Below are 22,051 nucleotides of genomic sequence, written 5' to 3' on the forward strand. Positions count from 1 at the left end.
ACTCCGCTGTCCTGGCGTCGTGAGGGAGCTTGTTCCACCATTGGGGTGCCAGAGCAGCAAACAGTTTTGACTGGGCTGAGCGGGAACTGTGCTTCTGCAGAGGTAGGGAGGCGAGCAGGCCAGAGGTGGATGAACGCAGTTCCCTTCTTTGGGTGTAGGGACTGATCAGAGCCTGAAGGTACGGAGGTGCCGTTCCCCTCACAGCTCCGTAGGCAAGCACCATGGTCTTGTAGCAGATGCGAGCTTCAACTGGAAGCCAGTGGAGTGTGCGGAGGAGCGGGGTGACGTGAGAGAACTTGGGAAGGTTGAACACCAGACGGGCTGCGGCGTTCTGGATGAGTTGTAGGGGTTTAAAGGCACAGGCAGGGAGCCCCGCCAGCAGCGAGTTGCAGTAATCCAGACGGGAGATGACAAGTGCCTGGATTAGGACCTTCCTGTGTAAGGCAGGGTCGTACTCTGCGAATGTTGTAGAGCATGAACCTATAGGATCGGGTCACCACCTTGATGTTAGCGGAGAACGACAGGGTGTTGTCCAGGGTCACGCCAAGGCTCTTAGCACTCTGGGAGGAGGACACAATGGAGTTGTCAACCGTGATGGCGAGATCATGGAACGGGCAGTCCTTCCCCGGGAGGAAGAGCAGCTCCGTCTTGCCGAGGTTCAGCTTGAGGTGGTGATCCGTCATCCACACTGATATGTCTGCCAGACATGCAGAGATGCGATTCGCCACCTGGTTATCAGAAGGGGGAAAGGAGAAGATTAATTGTGTGTCGTCTGCGTAGCAATGATAGGAGAGACCATGTGAGGATATGACAGAGCCAAGTGACTTGGTGTATAGTGAGAATAGGAGAGGGCCTAGAACTGAGCCCTGGGGGACACCAGTGGTGAGAGCACGTGGTGCGGAGACGGATTCTCGCCACACCACCTGGTAGGAGCGACCTGTCAGGTAGGACACAATCCAAGAGTGAGCCGCGCCGGAGATGCCCAACTCGGAGAGGGTGGAGAGGAGGATCTGATGGTTCACAGTATCAAAGGTAGCAGATAGGTCTAGAAGGATGAGAGCAGAGGAGAGAGAGTTAGCTTTAGCAGTGCGGAGAGCCTCCGTGACACAGAGAAGAGCAGTTTCAGTTGAATGACCAGTCTTGAGACCTGACTGATTTGGATCAAGAAGGTCATTCTGAGAGAGATAGCAAGAGAGCTGGCCAAGGAAGGCACGCTCAAGAGTTTTGGAGAGAAAAGAAAGAAGGGATACTGGTCTATAGTTGTTGACATCAAAGGGATCGAGTGTAGGTTTTTTGAGAAGGGGTGCAACTCTCGCTCTCTTGAAGACGGAAGGGACGTAGCCAGCGGTCAAGGATGAGTTTATGAGCGAGGTGAGGTAGGGGAGAAGGTCTCCGGAAATGGTGTGGAGAAGAGAGGAGGGGATACGGTCAAGCAGGCAGGTTGTTGGGCGGCCGGCCGTCACAAGTCGCAAGATTTCATCTGGAGAGAGAGGGGAGAAAGAGGTCAAAGCATAGGGTAGGGCATCGTGAGCAGGACCAGCGGTGTCGTTTGACTTATCTTACCTTTATCTTTGATACAAAGATAACTATGTAGCTAGCTAACAGTCACTAATCAAAACGTTCCTTTGTAATGTATTTAGTTACTACAATACTGCTAGTTGGTAAAGTTGGCTAGCTAGCAGTGGCTGTGGTGTTGTGGTGTTGACGCCGTTTGGAAAACGGCGCGAACGAACAAATACAGCTGGCTAGCTAACCTTGTTAGTTTCTCAAAGCTACACCTTTATCCTTGATACAAAGGGGGGACAGAAGGACAGCAGAGAGAGAGAGAGAACTTCTGACCCAAGCTGAAATAAATCATTCTCTCTACTATTATTCTGACATTTCACATTCTTAAAATAAAGTGGTAATCCTAACTGACCTAAAACGGGGAATTTTTACTAGGATTAAATGTCAGGAATTGTGAAAAACTGAGTTTTAATGTATTTGACTAAGGTGTATGTAAACTTCCAACTTCAACTGTAAGCCCCCAACTGTCCCCAAGCGACGTCATTACAATGGCTAATCAACTCTCCAAGTAATGGAAGTTATTATTTACATTTACATTTAAGTCATTTAGCAGACGCTCTTATCCAGAGCGACTTACAAATTGGTGCATTCACCTTATGATATCCAGTGGAACAACCACTTTACAATAGTGCATCTAAATCTTTTAAGGGGGGGGGGGTTAGAAGGATTACTTTATCCTATCCTAGGTGTTCCTTAAAGAGGTGGGGTTTCAGGTGTCTCCGGAAGGTGGTGACTGACTCCGCTGTCCTGGCGTCGTGAGGGAGCTTGTTCCACCATTGGGGTGCCAGAGCAGCGAACAGTTTTGACTGGGCTGAGCGGGAACTGTGCTTCCTCAGAGGTAGGGGGGCCAGCAGGCCAGAGGTGGATGAACGCAGTGCCCTTGTTTGGGTGTAGGGCCTGATCAGAGCCTGAAGGTATGGAGGTGCCGTTCCCTTCACAGCTCCGTAGGCAATCACCATGGTCTTGTAGCGGATGCGAGCTTCAACTGGAAGCCAGTGGAGAGAGCGGAGGAGCGGGGTGACGTGAGAGAACTTGGGAAGGTTGAACACCAGACGGGCTGCGGCGTTCTGGATGAGTTGTAGGGGTTTAATGGCACAGGCAGGGAGCCCAGCCAACAGCGAGTTGCAGTAATCCAGACGGGAGATGACAAGTGCCTGGATTAGGACCTGCGCCGCTTCCTGTGTGAGGCAGAGTCGTACTCTGCGAATGTTGTAGAGCATGAACCTACAGGATCGGGTCACCGCCTTGATGTTAGTGGAGAATGACAGGGTGTTGTCCAGGATCACGCCAAGGTTCTTAGCACTCTGGGAGGAGGACACAAGGGAGTTGTCAACCGTGATGGCGAGATCATGGAACGGGCAGTCCTTCCCCGGGAGGAAGAGCAGCTCCGTCTTGCCGAGGTTTAGCTTGAGCTGGTGATCTGTCATCCACACTGATATGTCTGACAGACATGCAGAGATGCGATTCGCCGCCTGGTTATCAGAAGGGGGAAAGGAGAAGATTAATTGTGTGTCGTCTGCATAGCAATGATAGGAGAGACCATGTGAAGATATGACAGAGCCAAGTGACTTGGTGTATAGCGAGAATAGGAGAGGGCCTAGAACAGAGCCCTGGGGGACACCAGTGGTGAGAGCGCATGGTGCGGAGACAGATTCTCGCCACGCCATCTGGTAGGAGCGACCTGTCAGGTAGGACGCAATCCAAGCGTGGGCCGCGCCGGAGATGCCCAACTCGGAGAGGGTGGAGAGGAGGATCTGATGGTTATTATCTTACGTGAGAGTTTACTTTAACCTGTTGGGTCTAGGGGGCAGCATTTGCACGTCTGGATAAAAAAAATGTACCCGATTTAATCTGGTTACTAATCCTACCCAGTAACTAGAATATGCATATACTTATTATATATGGATAGAAAACACTCTAACGTTTCCAAAACTGTTTGAATGGTGTCTGTGAGTATAACAGAACTCATTTGGCAGGCAAAACCCTGAGACATTTTCTGACAGGAAGTGGATACCTGATGTGTTGTATTGAGTTTAAACCTATCCCATTGAAAAACACAGGGGTTTAGGAATATTTTGGCACTTCCTATTGCTTCCACTAGATGTCACCAGCCTTTACAAAGTGTTTTGAGTCTTCTGGAGGGAGATCTGACCGAACAAGAGCCATGGAACGGTGATGTCCCATTAGACACCTGGCGCTACTTCATGTTGGGTACCCTCGTTCCAATACGTTATAAAAGGCTATGCATTCGTCCACCTTGAATATTATTCATGTTCTGGTTAAAAAAGGCCCTAATGATTTATGCTATACAACGTTTGACATGTTTGAACGAACGGAAATATATTTTTTCCCCTCGTTCATGACGAGAAGTCCGGCTGGCTTACATCATGTGCTAACGAGACGGAGATTTTTGGACATAAATGATGAGCTTTTTTGAACAAAACTACATTCGTTATGGACCTGTGATACCTGGAAGTGACATCTGATGAAGAGAATCAAAGGTAATGGATTATTTACATAGTATTTTCGATTTTAGATCTCCCCAACATGACGTCTAGTCTGTATCGCAACGCGTATTTTTCTGGGCACAGTGCTCAGATTATTGCAAAGTGTGATTTCCCAGTAAGGTTATTTTTAAATCTGGCAAGTTGATTGCGTTCAAAAGATGTAAATCTATAATTCTTTAAATGACAATATAATATTTTACCAATGTTTTCTAATTTTAATTATTTAATTTGTGACGCTGACTTGACTGCCGGTTATTGGAGGGAAACGATTTCCTCAACATCAATGCCATAGTAAAACGCTGTTTTTGTATATAAATATGAACTTGATAGAACTAAAAATGCATGCATTGTCTAACATAATGTCCTAGGAGTGTCATCTGATGGAGATTGTAAAAGGTTAGTGTATCATTTTAGCTGGTTTTATGGTTTTGGTGACCCTGTCTTTGACTTGACAAAACATTACACACAACTCTTGTAAATGTACTGTCCTAACATACTCTAAATTTATGCTTTCGCCGTAAAACCTTTTTGAAATCGTAAAACGTGGTTAGATTAAGGAGATGTTTATCTTTCAAATGGTGTAACATAGTTGTATTTTTGAAAAATTTGAATTTTGACATTTATTTGGATTCAAATTTGCCGCTCTTGAAATGCACCTGCTGTTGATGGAGTGCACCACGGGTGGCACGCTAGCGTCCCACCTAGCCCCAAGAGGTTAACTGATCCTTGGAGAATTCAACATAATGGAGTTATTAGCTATATGTATGTCTTCAAAAACAACCCACACATGACAAACCCACTTAATTAAGTTAAATATCAAGGCCTAATTATCCGTTTTTTGGTTGTTAGATAATGAGAGTAAAATCTGGCATAGAGCATCTTGTGGTAAGGGATTTAACTAATTGTTGTTTTTCTGCTGTTCTCCTGTTGATTAGCTTGGTTGTCTTTCCCAATCATTGTAGGCCAAGTAGCCATAGAAAGGTTAAACTAATCTTATCAAACTAGATTTCTAAGTGTTTAAACCAACAGCACAAATAGGCCTACAGAGTGCCACAGCCCTGCTTGTCAGAGACAAACTCAGTTTATGAGACTGACACATACAGTGCCCTCCCTAATTATTGGCACAGTGAAGCATTTTTTATTATTTTTGCTCTATGCTCCAAAAATTAAGATTTGAAATCAAACATTGACTATGAGATTAAAGTAAAGACTGTCATCTTTAATTTCGTCCACATTGGGTGAACCATTTAGAAATTACGGCACTGATATGATGACATGACATGCTGAAGGGTCGTGTCCTATGATATGATGACATGACATGCTGAAGGTTTCTGTTCTATGATGCAGATTACTGCTGCTGTTACAGCATCTCTACCTAGGTTACATTTTAGTCTGTGTGTGTGCACACACACGCACACACACACACACACACACACACACACACACACACACACACACACACACACACACACACACACACACACACACACACACACACACACACACACACACACACACACACAACACCCCTTACTCCTGGGCATTGAGCACACTTTATGAAGCACTCATTTACTTTAATGAGCAGTAATTATAAAAGGGAAACACAGAACACACACACAAACACACACACACACACACCACAGAAACAGTAGCACCCTGATGATGTAACCCTTAGGAAGGCCAGTGGTTAACCTCCCCTCTGTCCAACAGTAAGGACTCTTCTGGTGTAACCCTTAGGAAGGCCAGTGGTTAACCTCCCCTCTGTCCAACAGTAAGGACTCTGCTGGTGTAACCCTTAGGAAGGCCAGTGGTTAACCTCCCCTCTGTCCAACAGTAAGGACACTGCTGGTGTAACCCTTAGGAAGGCCAGTGGTTAACCTCCCCTCTGTCCAACAGTAAAGACTCTGCTGGTGTAACCCTTATGAAGGCCAGTAGTTAACCTCCCCAACAGTAAGGAGCAATGAGACCTCACAGGTATTCCATTCTGTTCTTTTGAATCATAATGAATATGAAGAGGAACCTGATCCTAGATCAGCACTCCTACTCTCAGATGCTTTGTGGATATGGCCTCTGGACAGTCTCCCAGCCAGTTGTTGGATACTCATGATGCAATATGATGCAGTTGACAGGCAGTCGCTGCAAAAATAAAACATGAACATTAAAAGCTGTTGGTTTACTGTAGATATCCAATTGAAGGTCATGTTTAATAAGTTAGTATTTTGGAAAAATAGTTTATCCAATCTGATAGAACAAAATGTACCATAAAGATAATAATCAAATCAAATAAATCAGACCTGACAGTGAAATGTTTACTTACAAGCCCTTAACCAACAATGCAGTTTTAAGGAAACACCTAAAAAAAGTAAGAGATAAGAAAAACAAATAATTAAAGAGCAGCAGTAAATAACAATAGCGGGGCTATATAAAGGGAGTACCGGTACAGAGTCAATGTGCGGGGGCACCGGTGTCAAGGTAATTGGTCATGACTCACATCAACACCATTATCCCAGAAACCATAGACCCACTCCAATTTGCATAACGCCCCAACAGATCCACAGACGATGCCATCTCTATTTCACTCCACACTGCCCTTCCCCACCTGGACAAAAGGAACACCTATGTGAGAATGCTATTTATTGACTACAGCTCAGCGTTCAATGCCATACTGCCCACAAAGCTCATCACTAAGCTAAGGGTTTCTTGGATAATGGTGTTGATGTGAGCCATGACCTGTTTTCAATGCATTTCATGGCTACAGACGTGATTGCTACGGACCGGTAATCATTTAGGCAGGTTACCTTAGTGTTCTTGGACACAGGAACTATGGTGGTCTGCTTGAAACATGTTGGTATTACAGACTCAGACAGGGAGAGGTTGAAAATGTCATTAAAGACACTTGCTAGTTGGTCAGCGCATGCTCAAAATACACGTCCAGGTAATCCATCTGGCCCTGCGGCCTTGTGAATGTTGACCTGTTTAAAGGTCTTACTCACATCGGCTATGGAGAGCGTGATCACACAGTTGTCCGGAACAACTGATGCTCTCATGCATGTTTCAGTGTTACTTGCCTCGAAGCGAGCATAGAAGTTATTTAGCTCATCTGGTAGAGCTGCCACTTTCAAGGAGCGGGACTCTAACTCGGAAGCTTATAACCTCTCTAGGGTCGGTGGTCCCACCTACGTAACAGCCAGTGGAATCCTGTGGCGCGTTATTTAAATACCTTAGAAATGCTATTACTTCAATTTCTCAAACATGTGACTATTTTACACCATTTTAAAGACAAGACTCACGTTAATCTAACCACACTGTCCGATTTCAAAAAGGCTTTACAATGAAAGCAAAACATTAGATTATGTCAGCAGAGTACCCAGCCAGAAATAATCAGACACCCATTTTTCAAGCGAGCATATAATGTCACATAAACCCAAACCACAGCTAAATGCAGCACTAACCTTTGATGATCTTCATCAGATGACACACCTAGGACATTATGTTATACAATACATGCATGTTTTGTTCAATCAAGTTCATATTTATATCAAAAACCAGCTTTTTACATTAGCATGTGACGTTCAGAACTAGCATACCCCCGCAAACTTCCTGTGAATTTACTAAATTACTCACGATAAATGTTCACAAAAAACATAACAATTATTTTAAGAATTATAGATACAGAACTCCTCTATGCACTCGCTATGTCCGATTTTAAAATAGATTTTCGGTGAAAGCACATTTTGCAATATTCTGAGTAGATAGTCCAGCATCACAGGGCTAGCTATTTAGACACCCAGCAAGTTTAGCCCTGACCAAAGTCAGATTTACTATAAGAAAAATGTTATTACCTTTGCTGTTCTTCGTCAGAATGCACTCCCAGAACTTCTACTTCAATAACAAATGTTGGTTTGGTTCAAAATAATCCATAGTTATGTTCAAATATCCTCTGTTTTGTTCGTGCGTTCAAGACACTATCCGAATGGTAAAGAAGGGTGACGCGCACGACGCATTTCGTAACAAAAAATGTATAAATATTCCATTACCGTACTTGGAAGCATGTCAACCGCTGTTTAAAATCAATTTTTATGCCATTTTTCTCGTAAAAAAGCGATAATATTCCGACCGGGAAAGCGTGTTTACGTTCAAAGACGAAAGAAAATAAAACATGGGGTCGACTCGTGAACGCGCCTGAGTCTCATAGTACTCTGACCGGCCACTATCCAAACGCGCTAATGTTTTTCAGCCAGAGGCTGGAATTACATCATTCAGCTTTTTCCCGGGTTCTGAGAGCCTATGGGAGCCGTAGGAAGTGTCACGTTACAGCAGAGATCCTCAGTTTTCAATAAACAGAGCCAAGAAGAACAAGAAATTGTCAGACAGGCCACTTCCTGTAAGGAATCTTCTCAGGTTTTTGCCTGCCATATGAGTTCTGTTATACTCACAGACACCATTCAACAGTTTTAGAAACTTTAGGGTGTTTTCTATCCAAAGCCAATAATTATATGCATATTCTAGTTACTGGGCAGGAGTAGTAACCAGATTAAATCGGGTATGTTTTTTATCCGGCCGTGCAAATACTGCCCCCTATCACCAACAGGATAAGAAATCACGCTATGCCCTCCGACAAACCATCAAACAGGCAAAGCATCAATACAGGACTAAGATCGAATCATACTACACCGGCTCCGACACTCGTCGGATGTGGCAGGGCTTGCAAACTATTACAGACTACATTGGGCAGCTCTCGGCTGTGCTTCCTTTGTAGTGTGTAATAGTTCGCATATCCTGCCATATCCGACGAGTGTCGGAGCCGGTGTAGTATGATTCGATCTTAGTCCTGTATTGAAGCTTTGCCTGTTTGATGGTTTGTTGGAGGGCATAGCGTGATTTCTTATAAGCTTCCGAGTTAGAGTCCCGCACGTTGAAAGTGGCAGCTCTACCCTTTAGCTCAGTGTGTATGTTGCCTGTAATCCATGGCTTCTGGTTGGGGTATGTACGTACAGTCACTGTGGGGACGACGTCATCGATGCACATATTGATGAAGCCAGTGACTGATGTGGTGTACTCCTCAATGCCATTGGAAGAATCCCGGAACATATTCCAGTTTGTGCTAGCAAAACAGTTCTGTAGTTTAGCATCTGCTTCATCTGACCACTATTTTAAAGACCGAGTCACTGGTGCTTCCTGCTTTCATTTTTGCTTGTAAGCAGGAATCAGGAGGATAGAATTATGGCCAGATTTGCCAAATGGAGGGCGAGGGAGAGCTTTGTATGCGTCTCCGTGTGTGGAGTAAAGGTGGTCTAGAGTTTTTTCCCTCTGGTTGCACATTGAACATGCTGCTAGAAATTTGGTCAAGCTGATTTAAGTTTCCCTACATTAAAATCCCTGGCCACTAAGAGCGCCACCTCTGGATGAGCGTTTTCCTGTTTAGTTATGGCGATATACAGTTAATTGAGTGCGGTTTTAGTGCCAGCATCGGTCTGTGGTGTTATGTAAACAGCTACGAAACATGCAGATGAAAACTCTCCAGGTAGATAGTGTGGTCTACAGCTTATCTTGAGATACTCTACCTCAGGCGAGCAAAACCTCGAGACTTCCTTAGATATCGTGCACCAGCTGTTGTTTACAAATATACATAAACCGCCACCCCTTGTCTTACCAGAGGCTGCTGTTCTATCCTGCTGATACAGTGTATAACCTGCCAGCTCTATGTTATTAATGTCGTCGTTCAGCCACGACTCAGTGAAACATAAGATATTACAGTTTTTAATGTACCGTTGGTAGGATACGCGTGCTTTCAGTTCGTCCCATTTATTTTCCAGCGATTGAACGTTAGCTAGCAGTACGGATGGCAAAGGCAGATTAGCTACTTGTCGCCAGATCCTTACAAGGCAATCCTTACAAGTCTGTCATTAACAGTAACAGCCTCAGCCTGTCATTAACAGTAATTCATATTTTCTGTGTCCCTTCTTTTCTTCATCTTCCTCCTCCTTTCCTCCCTTTTTCTGCTGGCCTCAGCCTAAATCCTGCTTCTGTGACCTTAGAAAATCACTCAGCTGGAGAAAGCCATTTACTTGGAGAGAAGGAGAGAGGGATAGAGGGAGAGAGTGGGGAAAGAGTGAGAGATAGAGACAGAGAGGGAGAGGAGATAGAGGGAGGGAGAGGGAAAGAGGAAGAGAGCGGGAGAAGGGAGAGAGTAGGGAGGGAGAGGGAGAGAGCGGGGAGAGAGCGAGAGAGAGAGAGAGAGGGAGGGAGAGGCAGAGATACAGAGACAGAGAGAGAGATAGAGAGAGGGAGAGGGCGGGGAGAGAGGGAGGGAGAGAGAGAGCTGGGGGGAGAGAGAGAGGGAGGGATGGAGAGAAAGAGAGAGGGAGAGAGCGAGGAGAGAGAGGGAGGGAGAGAGGGAGAGAGAGAGCTGGGGAGAGAGAGAGAGGGAGGGATGGAGAGAAAGAGAGAGATGGAGGGAGTATAGAAGGTCCAGAGAGAGGAAAGAGGGGAAAGAGAGAAGAAAGGTAAGAGGAAGAGGATGTGTCTGTACTGAGAGGGAGAAGGAGAGAAGTGCACGTGTCATCAAGCTGGATGGGCCAGACACCACCAGGACCATTACTTGAAGAGTGTTTTGAAATGTAAGCACAGATGTCCTTGTCATTATAGGCTGTGGGGCTGATTTCAACTGGCACGGGGTCTCCAACAAGGCGAACAGACACACACAGCTCACCTAAAACACACAATATGACACCAATCACTCTTTTTCTCCTTAGGTCTCTCTCTCTCTCACCATCTCTCTCTTTCTCACTCCCTATTTCTTCCTGTCTCTCTCTCTCTCTCTCTCTCTCTCTCTTTCTCCCTCCCTCTCTTTTTCTCTCTATGTCTCTTAAGCCGAAGTTGTTTTCCTGTTGTTCTTCATACAGTTTCAGGTTCTCAGTAAAGTGTTTTTTGCTTTATTATCGCTGTGTTTTTTCTCTGTGGTAATGCATTCCCTTTGACACACACACACACTGATATGTGCTTGCGACGCGACCAAATGCACAGGCATTAATTTGTCTGTCTGTCTCTCTCTCTCTGTGTGTGTTTGTTTGTGTGTGTGTGTGTGTGTGTGTGTGTGTGTGTGTGTGTGTGTGTGTGTGTGTGTGTGTGTGTGTGTGTGTGTGTGTGTGTGTGTGTGTGTGTGTGTGTGTGTGTGTGTGTGTGTTATTCACTGCCTCTGTTTTTGCTCCTAGTATATTTCAGTGATAAAACCCTTCACAACAACAAGCAACATGCTCACTCAAAAGTGCATTTTCTTCTAAAGAATGGTGCAGTGAATCCTCCTCACTTTAATCCATGACACTGTTGGGGACAGCACTCTTTTCAAAGATATTCCTCTAATTTATTATCATGTTAAAATCAATCTGTCAAATATATTCATTGTTCATATCTCACCAGTCCCTACATAAGACACAACAGTGTTCTACAGTGCATTTGAAAAGTATTCAAACCCCGTCACTTTTTCCACATTTTGTTACCTTACAGCCTTTTTCTAAAATGTATTAAATAACATTTTCCCTCATCAATCTACAAACAATACCCCATAATGGCTGTAACTTAACAAAAAGTGAAGAGGTCTGAATACTTTCAGAAAATATTGTATATCATCCCATAAAAACTGACATCCTCTGGCATATTCTGTGTGCTTAGGGTTGTTGTCCTGTTGGAAGGTGAATCTTTGCCCCAGTCAGAGCTCCTGAGCACTATAGAGAAAGTTTTCATCAAGGATCTCTTTATACTTTGCTCCATTCATCTTTCCCTCGATCCTGACTAGTCCCCCAGTTCCCCCCACAGCATGACGCTTCCACAACCATGCTTCACCGGAGGGATGGTGCCAGGTTTTCCTCCAGACGTGACACTTGGTATTCAGGCCAAAGAGTTCAATCTTGATTTCATCAGACCAGATAATCTCGTATGTCATGGTCTGAGAAGGCTTTAGGTGCGTTTTGGCAAACTCCAAGCGGGCTGTCATGAGCCTTTTACTGAGGAGTGGCTTCCGTCTGGCCACTCTACCATAAAGGCCTGATTGGTGGAATGCTGCAGAGATGGATGTCCTTCTGGAAGGAGGAACTATAGAGCTCTGCCATCGGGTTCATGGTCACCTCCCTGACCAAGGCCCTTCTCCCCGGACTGCTCAGTTTGTAGCCAACTCTAGGAAGAGTCCTGGTGGTTCCAAACTTCTTCCATTTAAGAATGAAGGAGGTGACCATGTTCTTGGGGACCTTCAATGCTGCAGACATTTTTTGGTACCCTTCCCCAGATCTGTGCCTTCACACAATCCTGTTTCGGAGCTCTACGGACAATTCCTTCGACCTCATGCTTGGTTTTTGCTCTGACATGCACTGTCAACTGTGGGACCTTAATTAAATAGACATGTGTGTGCCTTTCCAAATCATGTCCAATCAGTTGAATTGACCATAGGTAAATCTTGGAGCTAGAATTGGGATAATGTATACTGTGCAAATGACTATACAAAAGAAGAGTAACAGAGAGTAATGTACAGTACGGCGAACCTAGCAAGTGAGGCACTTGTGGCAAGTACATGGGGGCCACCATTTTTATGTACCTTTCTCTTATATGATGAATAATGTCCACGACCTTGAAGCTTCAAATGAGGAGCACCTTCATAAAGAGATGGAGATCAGAGATGTCACTCGACTACTTGTGGCTTGGTTTTTGCTCTGACAAGCACTGTCAACTGTGGGACCTTATATATACAGGTGTGTGCCTTTTCAAATAATGTCCAATCAATTTAATTGATTGGGGGACTCCAATCAAGTTGTAGAAACATTTCAAGGATGATCAATGGAAACGGGATGCACCTGAGCTCAATTTCGAGTCTCATAGCAAAGGGTCTGAATACTTATCTAAATAAGGTATTTCTGTTTCTTAATTTGCAAAAAATAAAAAATAATCACTTTGTCATTATGGGGTATTGTGTGCAGATTGATGAGGAAAAAAACGAATTCAATACATTTTAGAATAAGACTGTAACGTAACAACATTTTGAAAAAGTCAAGGGGTATGAATACTTTCCGAATGCACTGAATGTAAAGACACATCTTAAACTGACGATCTCAACAAAGTGCTGGACTGAATGTACTCTTGTCTTAAACTGACAATCTGTCACACCCTGTACCGTTTCACATTTTGTGCTGGTCTCCACCCCCTACCAGGTGTCTCCAATTTTCCCCCATTATCCCCTGTGTATTTATACCAGCGTTTTCTGTTTGTCTGTTGCCAGTTCATCTTGACTAGTCAAGTCTTGCCAGTGCTTTTCTCCATGTTTTTCCTCTTTCTAGTTTTTGTTCTCATCTCCCCGGTTACAACCTTTTGCTTGTCCTGATCCGAGCCTGCCTGCCATCTACGTCTGCCAACGATTTACCAGGATTACGAACCACTGCCTGCCCTCGACCTGCCTTTTGCCCGCCCATGTGTATTCAATACATCTCTGAGACTTGAACCATCTGCCTCATGTGTCTGCATTTGGGTCTCGCCCTGAGTCATGATACGATCTCGAACAAAGTGCTGGACTGTATGGACTCTTGTCTTAAACTGATGATCTCATCCACAAAGAGGTAGACTGAATGTACTCTGTTGACTTTCAGATGAATGCATCGCTGTCATACATTTAGCTTTAGATAGATTTTATACGTACATAGAATAATAATCTTTAAACACTGACAATAAACTGATTTCCAGGATTCTTGTCTTTGGAGAGCTAGTTTCTTTTCCAATATCCCCACTTTAATGTATTACTTGAATAGGTATATTTCACAAGGACAATGCACATTAATCAATATTTTGATAAAAGTGCCAGATTTAGCCAGCGAGCTAATTTCCATCTGTAGTCCCTGTAAATTAGAATTACATCAAAGTAATTAACAATGAATGATGATTAATTAACTGTCCGCCTCAATATTTGAATAGGAATGTCTGCTCTTCGAAAAGAGAACGACTCAGAATGGTAGAAATGGATTTGTGGCTGCTCTGCTTTCTTGTAAGATCTGTTTGATATGCATGGAATGGAAATAGAATAGGTTCACAAAGATGAAGGAATTCAGATATGACGTCATTGTTTTTAGCACTACCCACAGAGTTCTTAAACTATGGCGCGCAACATTGTTCAATGTGCCGGTAAATCAGCACAATCTCTTTTTTCATTTTTTTTTCTTCTAATTGCCACCGTCTTGTAGCTAGAATTGGGATCATGTATACTGTGCTAATGACGATACAAAAGAAGAGTAGCAGAGAGTAATGTACAGTACTGCGAACTTAGCAAATGAGGCATTTGTGGTAAGTACATGGGAGCCGCCATTTTTATGCACCTTTTGCCATTGGCTGGGTCTGAAGGGCTATGCCCCTTCTACAAATTATATTTATATGATGAATAATGTCCACGACCTTGAAGTTTCAAATGAGGAGAACCTTCATAGTGCGATGGAGATCAGAGATGTCCATCGACTACTTGAGTCTGTGTCTCTGTACTACACTGTAAATAGTGGGACGATGGTGTGATTCATCTGAAGTGCTTTTACTGATTGGAATGATTTGAATATTATGCTTTGGTGCATTCAACCTGTTCTATTAAATTTGTACAAATCAAAAAACAAATTTGAGGATCAATATGATTTTTATTTTTATTGAATGAGCATTTCTAAATTGCGTTCAACACCTCATCCACATGCGCATTGAATAGTGGTGGGGGCAGTGTAACAGCAGCAGCAGCCTATCAGAAGAGTTAGAGGCGTGGCTGTTATTGCAAGTGTAGTGAAATGCTTCTAGATCCGACTGCAGCAGTATCTAACAGGTAACATCTAACAATTCCACAACAAAACCTAATACACACAATCTAGTAAAGGAATGGCATGAGAATATATAAGTATCAAATATATGGATGAACATTGACAGAGCGTCTAAGATGCAATAGATAATAAAGAACAGATAGAAGGATACAGTACATACAGTTGAAGTCGGAGGATTACATACACCTTAGCCAAATACATTTAAACTGAATTTTTCACAATTCCTGACATTTAATCCTAGTAAAAATTCTTAGGTCTTAGGTCAGTTAGGATCTTCACTTTATTTTAAGAATGTGAAATGTCAGAAAAGTACTAGAGAGAATGATTTATTTCAGCTTTCATTTCTTTCATCACATACCCAGTGGGTCAGAAGTTTACATACACTCAATTAGTATTTGGTAGCATTGCCTTTGAAACGTTTCAGGTAGCCTTCCACAAGCTTCCCACAATAAGTTGGGTGAATTTTGGCCCATTCCTCCTGACAGAGCTGGTGTAACTGAGTCAAGTTTGTAGGCCTCCTTGCTCGCACACGCTTTTTCAGTTCTGCAAATAAAAATTCTATAGGATTGAGGTCAGGGCTTTGTGATGGCCACTCCAATACCTTGACTTTGGTGTCCTTAAGCCATTTTGCCACAACTTTGGAAGTATGCTTGGGGTCATCCATTTGGAAGACCCATTTGCAACCAAGCTTTAACTTCCTGACTGATGTCTTGAGATGTTGCTTCAATATATCCACATAATTTTCCTTCCTCATGATCCCATCCATTTCGTGAAGTACACCAGTCCCTCCGGCAGCAAAGCACCCCCATAACATGATGCTGCCACCCCTGTGCTTCATGGTTGGGATGGTGTTCTTCGGCTTGCAAGCCTCCCCCTTTTTCCTCCAAACATAATGATGGTCATTATGGCCAAACAGTTCTATTTTTGTTTCATCAGACCAGAGGACATTTCTCCAAAAAGTACAGTTTTGTCCCCATGTGCAGTTGCAAACCATAGTCTGGCTTTTTTTATGGCGGTTTTGGAGCAGTGGCTTCCTCCTTGCTGAGTGGCCTTTCAGGTTATGTTGATATAGGACTCGTTTTACTGTGGATATAGATACTTTTGTACCTGTTTCCTCCAGCATCTTCACAAGGTCCTTTGCTGGTCCTTTACTTTTCGCACCAAAGTACGTTTATCTCCAGGAGACAGAAAGCGTCTCCTTCCTGAGCGGTATGACGGCTGTGTGTTCCGGTGGTGTTTATACTTGCGTACTATTGTTTGTACAGATGAACGTGGTACCTTCAGGCATTTGGAAATTGCTCCCAAGGATGAACCAGACTTGTGGATGTCTACAATTTTTTTCTGAGGTCTTGGCTGATTTCTTTTGATTTTCCCATGATGTTAAGCAAAGAGGCACAGCGTTTGAAGCTAGGCCTTGAAATACATCCACAGGTATACAACAACAACAACAACCTGCCCACTTGACCCTATCCCCTCCTCTCTTCTCCAGACCATTTCTGGAGACCTTCTCCCCTTCCTCACCTCGCTCATCAACTCATCCTTGACCGCTGGCTACGTCCCTTCCGTCTTCAAGAGAGCGAGAGTTGCACCCCTTCTGAAAAAACCTACACTCGATCCCTCCGATGTCAACAACTACAGACCAGTATCCCTTCTTTCTTTTCTCTCCAAAAGTCTTGAACGTGCCGTCCTTGGCCAGCTCTCCTGCTATCTCTCTCAGAATGACCTTCTTGATCCTAATCAGTCAGGTTTCAAGACTGGGCATTCAACTGAGACTGCTCTTCTCTGTGTCACGGAGGCTCTCCGCACTGCTAAAGCTAACTCTCTCTCCTCTGCTCTCATCCTTCTAGACCTATCTGCTGCCTTTGATACTGTGAACCATCAGATCCTCCTCTCCACCCTCTCCGAGTTGGGCATCTCCGGCGCGGCCCACGCTTGGATTGCGTCCTACCTGACAGGTCGCTCCTACAAGGTGGCGTGGCGAGAATCTGTCTCCGCACCATGCGCTCTCACCACTGGTGTCCCCCAGGGCTCTGTTCTAGGCCCTCTCCTATTCTCGCTATACACCAAGTCACTTGGCTCTGTCATATCCTCACATGGTCTCTCTTATCATTGCTATGCAGACGACACACAATTAATCTTCTCCTTTCCCCCTTCTGATAACCAGGTGGCGAATCGCATCTCTGCATGTCTGTCAGACATATCAGTGTGGATGACGGATCACCACCTCAAGCTGAACCTCGGCAAGACGGAGCTGCTCTTCCTCCCGGGGAAGGACTGCCCGTTCCATGATCTCGCAATCACGGTTGACAACTCCCTTGTGTCCTCCTCCCAGAGTGCTAAGAACCTTGGCGTGATCCTGGACAACACCCTGTCGTTCTCCACTAACATCAAGGCGGTGACCCGATCCTGTAGGTTCATGCTCTACAACATTCGCAGAGTACGACCCTGCCTCACACAGGAAGCGGCGCAGGTCCTAATCCAGGCACTTGTCATCTCCCGTCTGGATTACTGCAACTCGCTGTTGGCTGGGCTCCCTGCCTGTGCCATTAAACCCCTACAACTCATCCAGAACGCCGCAGCCCGTCTGGTGTTCAACCTTCCCAAGTTCTCTCACGTCACCCCGCTCCTCCGCTCTCTCCACTGGCTTCCAGTTGAAGCTCGCATCCGCTACAAGACCATGGTGATTGCCTACGGAGCTGTGAAGGGAACGGCACCTCCATACCTTCAGGCTCTGATCAGGCCCTACACCCAAACAAGGGCACTGCGTTCATCCACCTCTGGCCTGCTGGCCCCCCTACCTCTGAGGAAGCACAGTTCCCGCTCAGCCCAGTCAAAACTGTTCGCTGCTCTGGCACCCCAATGGTGGAACAAGCTCCCTCACGACGCCAGGACAGCGGAGTCAATCACCACCTTCCGGAGACACCTGAAACCCCACCTCTTTAAGGAATACCTAGGATAGGATAAAGTAATCCTTCTACCCCCCCCTTAAAAGATTTAGATGCACTATTGTAAAGTGGTTGTTCCACTGGATATCATAAGGTGAATGCACCAATTTGTAAGTCGCTCTGGATAAGAGCGTCTGCTAAATGACTTAAATGTAATGTAAATGTATACCTCCAATTGACTCAAATTATGTCAATTAGCCTATCAGAAGCTTCTAAAGCCATGACATCATTTTCTGGAATTTTCCAAGCTGTTTAAAGGCACAGTCAACTTAGTGTATGTAAACTTCTGACCCACTGGAAATGTGATACAGTGAATTATAAGTGAAATAATCTGTCTGTAAACAATTGTTGGAAAAATTACTTGTGTCATGGACAAAGTAGATGTCCTAACCGACTTGCCAAAACTATAGTTTGTTAACAAGAAATTTGTGGAGTGGTTGAAAAACGAGTTTTAATGACTCCAACCTAAGTGTATGTAAACTTCCGACTTCAACTGTAGACATGAGATGAGTAATGCGAGATATGTAATCATTCTTAAAGTGGCAGAATTTGTTCTTAACTGACTTAACTGACCTGTCAGAGTGAATGTCATTCTAATGAATGTGGTCTATAGTAGTCATTGTTCAAACCTGAACACATACACTCCTAGAATCTGTAATAATTCTTGCATTTTATTTATTATTTATTTATTTTATTTAACCTTTATTTAACTAGATAAGTCAGCTTAGAGCAAGTATTTATTTACAATGATGGCTTACCCCGGCCAAACGCTAACTCGGATGATGCTGGGCCAATCGTGCGCCGCCCTATGGGACTCCAAATCACGGCCGGTTGTGATACAGCCTGGAATCGAACTAGGGTCTGTAGTGACGCCTCTAGCACTGAGATTCAGTGCCTTAGACCGATGCACCATTCGGGAGCAGAATTGCATGTGATACTAAAGAACCAGATAAGGTTTCTATGTTAAGGATACCAATGCTTAGTTTGGTATTGTGGCTACTAATTGTGAAAGTCTTTAATAAGGAATATGTTTGAAAACATTATTTCAAATGATTGAACCAACTTAATTTCTTGAATTAGAGCAATTTTTTTAATTATATGTTACCCAATTGATACATTTGGATAGGTAATTCCAAATTAAAAAGTGAACTTGGAACAAGATGAAAAAATGGGTTGTGTTTATATGAAATACATTGTATATACACAAGTATGTGGACACCCCTGAAAATGTGTGGATTCGGCTATTTCAGCCACACCCATTGCTGGCAGGTGTATAAAATAGAGCACACTGCCATGCAATCTCCATGGAAACACATTGGCAGTAGAATGGCCTTACTGAAGAGCTCAGTGACCTTCAACGTGGCACCCTCGTACTGTATGATGCCACCTTTCCAAGAAGTCAGTTCCTCAAATTTCATGAAATATTAGTTTGTATTTGTTATTCTTAAGGTTTATTAACCAAAGAGGGAAAATAAGCTGGTGTTAGGTCTCAACTTGACATATAGGTTTGGAAATAATCAAATAAAACAGTTGGAATTTAATCATATTTGGTTTCAACAAATGCAGTATTTTTAAACTGAGAAAACATTACTAATTAACTTGTGACCAGTTAAAGTCATTGTTATGGGTCAATTCAGAAAGTAATTGTTTACAGTGTAGTCAGACTGAATGTAATCTCCAGTCTGTTAGTTATTTAACGAGGGTCAGACCTTGCTAAGCGACTGCAGATCAGAGCCAGATGCAACATTCGGCAACCGGCTCGGTTTCCTAATCAGGAATACCTGATTAACTGGTAAGTGGAGTGAATTTAATATGGCTGGAGTAAAAGAGAGAGAGAGAGAGAGAGAGAGAGAGAGAGAGACTATATATCTTTATTTTTCATGGTTATGCTTTCACTTATTTAGCAGTTTCTAAACATTTTCAGCAAACAGGCAATGGATTGGAGCAGAACATGACCACGGAAATTGTCTCCCATTTGCCACTTAGTCAAGCTACATTTCTCTTCCCATTAGCTGTAAAGGTACTGTGACCCTGTGAGGCAGACATGACGTAGAGCAGCGAAGAAGAAGAAGGAGGAGGAGGAAGAGGAGCTGAATGAGGTGGAGAGGAAGAGAAGGAGGACGAAGAGGAGCTGAAGGAGGTGAAGAGGAAGACAAGGAGGAGGAAGAGGAGCTGAAGGAGGTGGAGAGGAAGGCAAGGAGGAGGAAGAGAATTTGAAGGCGGCCGAGGAGGAGGAGAGGGAGGAAGAGAAGGTATTACCATTTACTCTCCCAGGTCAGAGGTCAAGAGAGAGAGAGAGATTGCTGAGCGATAGAGAGAGAGACAGGGCAGAGAAAGAGCGAGAGAGAGAGAGAGAGAGAGAGAGAGAGAGAGGTTAAGTGAAACAAGACAGCTTCATTCACTAGTCTATTGTAATGCTCTAAGGGCCCCTAGTCTATTGTAATGCTCTAAGGGCCCTAGTCTATTGTAATGCTCTAAGGGCCCTAGTCTATTGTAATGCTCTAAGGGCCCTAGTCTATTGTAATGCTCTAAGGGCCCTAGTCTATTGTAATGCTCTAAGGGCCCTAGTCTATTGTAATGCTCTAAGGGCCCTAGTCTATTGTAATGCTCTAAGGGCCCTAGTCTATTGTAATGCTCTAAGGGCACTAGTCTATTGTAATGTTCGAAGGGCCCTAGTCTATTGTAATGTTCGAAGGGCACTAGTCTATTGTAATACTCTAAGGGCCCTAGTCTATTGTATTGCACGAAGGGCCCTAGTCTATTGTAATGTTCGAAGGGCACTAGTCTATTGTAATGCTCTAAGGGCCCTAGTCTATTGTAATGCTCTAAGGGCACTAGTCAATTGTAATGCTCGAAGGGCCCTAGTCTAGTATAACGCTCTAAGGGCCCTGTCCATGGAGCTGATCTCTGTTTAGTTGACCAATGAAAACGGCAGCTGTGTGTTAGAGAGGAAAGTCAAACAGATGTTACTCCACCTCTCCGTCCTCAGGAGACACCGGTCCCGCTGAAGCCAGTTTGACCTTGCCGTTAAAAACCAAACAGCCACGGTCGCCTGCAGAGACCGTTAATTAACTGTGGCGGCGGGGTGAGGCGGTGGATTTATAGGTCCATCATCATTCTCCTGGTCTTAGTCATGGCGGTGATGAGATTAAACTATATTCCGTTCTGCCATAATCACATCACCGATCCCTACTTGCCACCAGCCGAAGTACCGGCCCTCTTTTAATTAGGTGGTGTTGAAATGTGCAGTTAGCCGGGCTTTAAACGGCTGGTAATGTGACAAGATGTGTCTTCCGAGGGAAGTGATACAGAAACAGATATATGTTCCAGAACGTCCAGAGTTCAGAACTTGTAGAATGTCCCGCACAATGCTATGAAGACCGCAGAAATGGTTATTCCACAGATTATTCTTCATCAACATTTTACATTACATTTGAGTCATTTAGCAGCCACTTAGAGGAGCAATTAATCATGTTTGACAATTTTTCTAATAGCATGTAAAATGTTGCAAATGAATAAAGTAGAGTAGGCCTCTATATGCAACCATGATTTAGATTATAGGCTACAGTACACTGATATTGGAGGTGTGAAATGGGTCGTTATGAGAAATTAAGTAATTTATGGAGAAATGCCCATGAGATCCCTTATTACCATCAGTTCATAAAGGTAAAGGGGTTGTTAGACATCATGACACATGGAAGTATATGACATCAGTTTAACACCTAGGGACTGGTCCACCTGCCATTCTGGCATAGCACGGATTACCATGCACACATGGACGCATCCACCTCTCTCTCTCTCTCTCTCTCTCTCTCTCTGTCTCTCTCTCTCTCACACACACACACACACACACACTCATGCACACACACTCTCCTGTGTCTCACAAGTTATCTATCAGAATGAAGGAGCCATGCCACAGCAAACAGTCTATTCCTTTAACATAACTGTGTGGTGGTTGTACAGTACAGGGGCAAAACATACTTCAACTATTTTTCATATTTTAGCATATGCAGTTTGGTTTTTAAATAGAGACCTTTTCTACTGTTATTCCAGATTATACAGTCAGTTTTCATTATCTTCATACTGATAAAGTAGTTCAGAATAATCTGCAGAAGGAACTCCAACGATTTATTCTGTTGTGAAGTGAGTGCATGATTCAACAAAGTTATGCAGGCGGCTCAGTACATTTTATATTTTAAAAGTCTCA

This window comes from Salmo salar, chromosome ssa11 (genome assembly GCF_905237065.1).
Source record: "Salmo salar chromosome ssa11, Ssal_v3.1, whole genome shotgun sequence".
NCBI lineage: Eukaryota > Metazoa > Chordata > Actinopteri > Salmoniformes > Salmonidae > Salmo > Salmo salar.